Raw genomic sequence first — 7895 nt, forward strand, 5'->3', positions numbered from 1 at the left:
ATAGTGGTCCAGGTGGGTAGGACAAGAGAAGAATGCATTTGCCCAATTAATCTGTTCCATCAAGGAGACCACCCTAGACGTCATTACACCTAAAGTCATTCCTCATATTTTTCCAACATACTCCAAATTTTCCGCATGGAACAATCATCACAGTTATCCAGTATTCCCTGAAATCTTTGGGAAATGTTACCTCCTGCACTTACCCTGTGGTTATTTCCCCAACTCTGACAAGTACGGAGTTGAAATGGACAACTAGGAAGGAAGGCCAGTTGACTGCTGAAATAAGAGCAACTTTAGCAGAAAGGGTTAAGTTTGGAATTATTTTTCTTTCCCAAATAGGAAGTCAAGAGTAATATTGCAATCCCAAAAACTGAGACAGGCAGGCCTAGCCATGATGCTGTCATTTCCCCGTCAGGTGCTTTAGTGAATATTTCCTTAGCGCAGGTAGGCGCATAAACAATATATGTGATGTTTTTATAAAGGGAACACTGCCAGAGTCAGCCTCATGGTTCAGTTTACAGGACCTCAAAGTCAAGAACTTGAAGAATCCCACCATAGTGCCACAAAAGGGCCCAGGAAAGTGACATTAAAAGGTCAGAGCTGTGGCCGGGCGCGGTGGCTTACGCCTGTAATCCCAGCACTTTGGGAGGCGGAGGCAGGTGAATCACCTCAGGAGTTCGAGACCAGCCTAGCCAACATGGTGAAAACGCGTCTCTACTAAAAATATAAAAAATTAGCTGGGCATGGTGGCGGGCGCCTGGAATCCCAGCTGGAAGGCTGAGGCAAGAGGCAAGAAAATCACTTGAACCTGGGAGGCAGAGATTGCAGTGAGCCCAGATCGCACCACTGCACTCCAGGCCAGGTGACAGTACAAAAAAAAAAAACAGAGCTGCATAAGCCCCAGTCTTATGCAGTACTCCACAGTGGCTCTGTGGTCACAATAATCCTCCCCAAATGCATTTCCCATCACTGAGAGTGAAAACACAGTTGTGAGGTTGAAGTTCTCTGGGAAGTTGTGTTACAGGTCACTTTTTTTTTTTTTTTTTTTTTTTTAATGCTGGCTACTGAGGGAGAGAAATGGTCTGGGAGTGAGGTTGTGTGGCTGGGAAATCTGAAACAGATACAAACGTCAACCATGCCCACTACACAGCCTTCTGGCACTACCAGTCAGTGCCCCCAGGTGCTATTGCTGGCACCCCTGCTGCTGCTGTTGGAACTGCAGGAATGCAGGTGCCCACTACAGCTGCCAGAAATGCCCCAGAAGCGAGAAAAGTGAATTTGCCCTTCCTCTGGCCTTAAAAATCTTTCCCTGGGCCAGGCACGGTGGCTCATGCCTGTAATCCCAGAACTTAGGGAGGCTGAGGTGGGTGGAGCACCTGAGGTCAAGAGTTCAAGATCAGCCTGGCCAACATGGTGAAACCCCGTCTCTACAAAAATACAAGAATTAGCCAGGCATGATGGCAGGTGCCTGTAATCCCAGCTACTTGGGAGGCTGAGGCAGGAGAATCGCTTGAACCCAAGAGGCGGAGGTTGCAGTGAGCCGAGATCATGCCATTGCATGCCAGCCTGGGCGACAGAGCAAAACTCTGTCTCAAAAAAAATCTTTCCGCAGGCCAGGCGCAGTGGCTCACACCTATAATCCTAGCAATTTGGGAGGCTGAAGCAGGTGGATTACTTGAGGTCAGGAGTTCGAGACCAACCTGGCCAACATAGTGAAACTCTGTCTCTACTAAAAATACAAAAATTAGCTGAGCGTGGTGGTGCACACCTGTAATCCCAGCTACTGGGGAGGCTGAGGCAGGAGAATCGCTTGAACCCGGGAGGCGGAGGTGCACTGCAGCCTGGACAATGGAGAGAGACTCCATCACCCCCACCCCCCACACACAAAAAAAGAAAACAGCAGTTTATAAACAGATATTCTACATCCCTCTTAGCATTGTTTATCAGGACTGTCATTTTCTTGTATGAGACATTTGGGTGTTTTCCCTCTGAATATGTTACTACTGTGACATTTAGCCCTTAGAAAAAAATGTTAGGCCAGGTACAGTGGCTCACACCTGTAATCCCAACAATTTGGGAGGCTGAGGTGGGAGGACCACTTGAGCCCAGAAGTTTGAGACTAGTCTGGGAAACATAGGGAAACCCATCTCTATTAAAAAAAAAAAAATTAAAAATTAGCTGGGCATGGTGGTGTACACCTGTGGTCCTAGCTACTTGGGAGGCTGAGGTGGGAGGATGGCTCGTGCCCGGTAGGTTGAGAGTGCAGTGAACCATGATCACACCACTGGACTCCAGCCTAGGCAACAGAGCGAGACCCTGTCTTCAAAAAAAAGAGGAAAAGAAAAAAAGTTAACAAATGTTCAGTATTTCAGTTACTTCCTGACCTGGTGATATTTAAGGGTGTGTTTGTTTTTGGATGATCTTTGCAAATATATTAACTACTGTTAAGGGGAAAAGCTGCTTCGGCGACTTGAGCTGATTGAGTCACACTTCTGGGCTCTCTGGGCCCTTTTGTGAGTTTATAATAGAAATAAAATATGACTTTATAAAAAAAAATCCCCAAGAGAGATGGGAGAGTATTTAAATTGTTGCCCCATTTACTGCTTCTACCCAGAAATCCATATAAATAAATCAAAAAAATAGATTTATGGTAACAAGCCTGATGCAACCTGCTTGGGTTTAAATTTGAATCCCAGCTTCTCCCTCTTACTATTTGCATATCTTTGAGAGCATTTCTTAGTCCCTCTGTGCCTCAGTTTCCTCAAAAGTAAAATAGGGATTAAACAATACTAGTATGTACCTATAAGGGTATTGTGGCAATTAAATGAGAAACTGATGTAAAGCTAAGCTCACTGACTGCAACACAGTTTGTGCTTAATAGATGTTACATGTTATTATTTTATTTATTTATTTATTTATTTTGAGATGGAGTTTTGCTCTTGTTGCCCAGGCTGGAGTGCAATGGCTCAATCTCGGCTCACTGCAACCTCTGCCTCCCGGGTTCAAGCAATTCTCCTGCCTCAGCCTCCCAAGTAGCTGGGATTACAGGCATGCACCAGCTAATATTTTTGTATTTTTAGTAGAGACAGGGTTTCACCATATTGGTCAAGCTGATCTCGAACTCCCAACCTCAGGTGATCAGCCCACCTTGGCTTCCCAAAGTGCTGGGATTACAGGCGTCAGCCACCGCGCCCAGCCACGTTATTATTATTATTATTACTATTATTTTAGGGAAACCAGAGAATAGTCTTAAACTCACATCATAGACTGAGAAGAATTAACTGCCAAATAACACTCACGCAGGGAATGAATTGCCGGAGGAGACCAAGACCTGCCCTGCAGCTCCCCTTATCTCCAGCAGAGGGCAGACGCATCAAGATAGTGACAGGGCCCTCAAAAATGGAAAGGATAAGATTGGTGAATTTGACTTTTTTTTTTTTTTGAGACAGAGTCTCGCTATTGTTGCCCAGGCTGGAGTGCAATGGCTTGATCTCGGCTCACCCCAACCTCCGCCTCCCAGGTTCAAGCAATTCTCCTGCCTCAGCCTCCCCAGTAGCTGGGATTACAGGCACACGCCACCACGCCTGGCTAATTTTGTATTTTTAGTAGAGATGGGGTTCCTCCATTTTGGTCAGGCTGGTCTCAAACTCCTGACCTCAGGTGATCCGCCTGCCTGGGCCTCCCAAAGTGCTGGAATTACAGGCATGAGCCACCGCGCCCAGCCCGATTACATTATTTAAGAAATAAACTTAACAAGCCGGGTGCAATGGCTCATGCCTGTAATCCCAGCACTTTGGGAGGCTGAGGCGGGCAGATCACCTGAGGTCAGGAGTTCGAGACCAGCCTGGCCAACATGGCGAAACCAAGTCTGTACTTAAAATACAAAAAAATTAGCCGGGTGTGGTGGCACTCACCTGTAATCCCAGACACTTGGGAGGCTGAGGCAGGAGAATTGCTTGAACCTGAGAGGTGGAGGTTGTAGTGAGCCGAGATCACGCCATTGCACTCCAGCCTGGGCAACAGAGTGAGACTCCGTATCAAAAAAAAAAAAAAAAAAAGTAAGTTGCAGACATCAAGACACTTCATCTCTCAATACTTAAGCATATATTTCTTCAGAACAAAGTCATTTTCAGCATAAGCATAATGCTATTATCTACCCAAGAAATCAAACGAAATCTCTCCGTTGCTCCCCCCTCCCCAGCCCTTGGCAGCTACCACTCTTCTTTTTTTTTTTTTTTTTTTTAGAAATAGGGATTGGGTCTTGCTCTGTTGCCCAGGCTGGTCTCAAACTCCTAGGCTCAAATGATCCTCCCACTGTGGCCTCCCAAAGTGTTGAGATTACAGGCGTGAGCCACCACACGCAGCCTCCTTCCTTTTGAAGGCTGAGTAATATTTCACAGTATGTACATGCCACATTTATCCATTCATCCATTCATGAACATTGGGTTTCTTCTGCCTGTTGCTTACTGTGAATACTGCTGCTACAAACATGGGTGTGCAAATACCTCCTCGAGCCCCTACTTTCAATTCTTTTGGATATGTACACAGAAGTGGAATTTCTGGATCATATAATTTTATTTTAAATTTTTAGGGAACAACCATACTGTTTTTCCATGGCAGCGGCAACATTTTAAATTATTACCAACAGTGCACAGGGGGGTTCCAATATCTTCACATCCTTGTCAACACTTGTTATTTTCTGGGTTTTTGTATTTTGGGTGTTTTTTTTTTTTTTTTTTGACAGATTCTCGCTCTGTCACCCAGGCTGGAGTGCAGTGGCACGATCTCAGCTCACTGCAACCTCTGTCTCCCGGGTTCAAGTGATTCTCCTGCCTCAACCTCCGGAGTAGCTGGAATTATGGGCACCCACCACAACACCCGACTAGTTTTTGTATTTTTTTTTTTTAGTAGAGACGGGGTTTTGCCATGTTAGCCGGGCTGATCTGGTCTCAAACTCAAGACCTCAAGTGATCCACCCGCTTCAGCCTCCCAAAGTGCTGGGATTACAAGTGTGAGCCACCGGGCCCAGCCATCTTTCCATATAAATTTTAGAATCAGTTTGTTTATATCTATAAAAATTTCTGCTGGAATTTTGATAAGGAATGTGAAATTGTTTTATCAATTAGATGTTGCTTTACGACCCACAATATAGTATCTTAGTGAATGTGTTCCATGTGCTTTTTTCTCTTCCATGTGCTTTTGAAAAGAATGTGTGTTTTTTTGTTTGTTTCTGTTTTTTGTTTTTTTGAGACAGAGTTTCGCTCTTGTTGCCCAGGCTGGAGTCCAGTGGCACGATCTCGGCTCACTGCAGCCTCTGCCTCCTGGGTTCAAGCGATTCTCCTGCCTCAGCCTCCCGAGCAGCTGGGATTACAGGTACCCGCCACCACGCCTGGGTAATTTTTGTATTTTTAGTAGAGATGGGGTTTCTCCATGTTGGTCATGCTGGCCTCAAACTCCCTACCTCAGGTGATCTGCCCACCTCGGCCTCCCAAAGTGTTGGGATTAGAGGCATGAGCTACCGCGCCTGGCCAATTTACATTTTTTTTTATTATGTATCTCTTAACAAACTGCTATGGCTATTATTGTTTTGATAGATTTGTCTTTTGGGCTTCATACTAGAGTTATGAGTGGATTGCATTCCACACATACAATATTAGGATATTAAATAGGTTTGTGTACTTAATTTTACCAATAGGTTTTATACTTTCAAGTGTTTTTTTGGGAAGAGGAGAGGGTCAAATCTGTTCTTTGGCCTTCCTGTAACTGGATATTTATATCTTTCTCAAGTTTGGGAAAGTTTTCTGTTATTACTCTTTTTTTGGAGACATGGAGACAAGGTCTCACTCTGTTGCCCACGCTGTAGTGCAGTAGCACAATAACAGCTCACTGTGGCTGTAAACTCTTGAACTCAAGTGATCCTCCCTGCCTCAGCCCCCAAGTAGCTGGGATTACAGGTGTGCACCACCTGCAACGCCTGCCTAATTTTTTATCTTCTTTTTTGTAGAGACAAGGTCTCACTATGTTGCCCAGGCTGGTCATGAACTCCTGGCCTTGAGCAATCCTCCTGCCTTGGCCTCCCAAAACATTGGAACTACTGGCACGAGCTACCATACCAGCTTGTTATTACTTCTTTGAATAAGCTTTCTTCTACCCCTTGCTCTTGCTCAACTCCCTCTTGAACACCAATAATTCTTAGATTTGGTCGATTGAGGTAGTTTTCTACATCTTGTAGGTGATCCTCATTCTTTTTCATTCCTTTTTCTCCTCTCATTATGTATTTTCAAATAGACTATCTTCATGGCCCGTTGTGGTGGATCACGCCTATAATCCCAGCACTTTGAGAGGCCAAGGCAGGCGGAATGCTAGAGCTCAGGAGTTTGAGACCAGCCTGGCCAACATGGCAAAACCCCATCTCTACTAAAAATACAAAAAAATTGGCCAGGCATGGTCAGTGGCTCACACATATAATCTTAGCACTTTGGGAGGCTGAGGCAGGCAGATCACCTGAGGTCAGGAGTTCAAGACCAGCCTGGCCAACATGGGGAAACCCCATCTCTACTACAAAAATCAGCTGGGCATGGTGGCAGGCACCTGTAATCCCAGCTATTCGGGAGGCTGAAGCAGGAGAATCGCTGGAACCCAGGAGGCGGCAGTTGCAGTGAGCTAAGATCGCACCATTGCACTCCAGCCTGGGCAACAACAGCAAAACTCTGTCTCAAAAATAAAAAATAAAAAATAAAATAAGCCAAGCATGGTGGCACATACCTGTAATCCCAGTTACTGAGGTGGCTGAGGCAGTAGAATCGCCTGAACCCTGGAGGCAGAGGTTGCAGTGAGCCAAGATTGAGCCACTGCACTCCAGCCTGGTGACAGAGTGAGACTTCTTCTCAAAAAAAAAAAATAATAATAGTAAAATACAAAAAAAAAAAAAAAAAAAAAAAGGCTGGGTGTGGTGATGCGTGCCTGTAATCCCAGCTACTTGGGAGGCTGAAGCAGGAGAATCGCTGGAACCCAGGAGGCGGCGGTTGCAGTGAGCCGAGATCACACCACTGCACTCCAGCCTGGGCAACAAGCAAGACTCTGTCTCGGGGAAAGAAAAAAAAAAGATTTGTACACTTTATGAAATTTTTACTCAGGAAAAGTGAAGGAGAAATATTTCCCAAGGAGAAGATGACACAGTGAAGTGTGACTGCATAAATTTGGCCACGAAGGTAGAAAGGGCATCACATGAATGCCCGGTCTTCTGTAAATATGTGTGTTGTTCTTATAGTAATACCAAAACAGTTTGTCTTTTTTTTTTTTCTTTTTTTTTTGAGACTGAGTCTTGCTCTGTCACCCAGGCTGGAGTACAGTGGTGCAATCTCAGCTCACTGCAGCGTAGACCTCCCAGGCTCAAGCGATCTTCCCACCTCAGCCTCCTGAGTAGCTGGGACCACAGGCGCATGCCACCACTCCTGGCTAATTTTATATTTTTTTGTAGAGACAGGGTTTCACCATGTTGCCCAGGCAGGTCTCAAACTCCTGGGCTCAAGTGATCTGCCCACCTTGGCCTCCCAAAGTGCTGGGATTATAGGCATGAGCCACTGAGCCTGGCAGATTGTCTTTTCACCAAAAAAAATGATGGACAAGTTACTGTACCTTGCATTCTTTATCTCTAAAAAGGAGACATGTTGCATGGTGAACCTCTGAATTTTGGAGTCAACACTGGCCACATTTGAATGTTCTGCTCGTCAGGACTAGAAGTGCTGCCAGCTTTGAGGGGCATTTAGGGCAAGAGAAGACAGCTTAGGAGATCCAGTTGCAAGGCAGGCCACTCTGTACTTTGGGCCTTATGATCCAGTAGATCCAGTAGAACTGGTACTCAAGATGTCCACAGTTAACCAGAATGCTATGTG

The sequence above is a fragment of the Pan paniscus genome, chromosome 21 (assembly GCF_029289425.2).
Source record: "Pan paniscus chromosome 21, NHGRI_mPanPan1-v2.0_pri, whole genome shotgun sequence".
Classification (NCBI taxonomy): domain Eukaryota; kingdom Metazoa; phylum Chordata; class Mammalia; order Primates; family Hominidae; genus Pan; species Pan paniscus.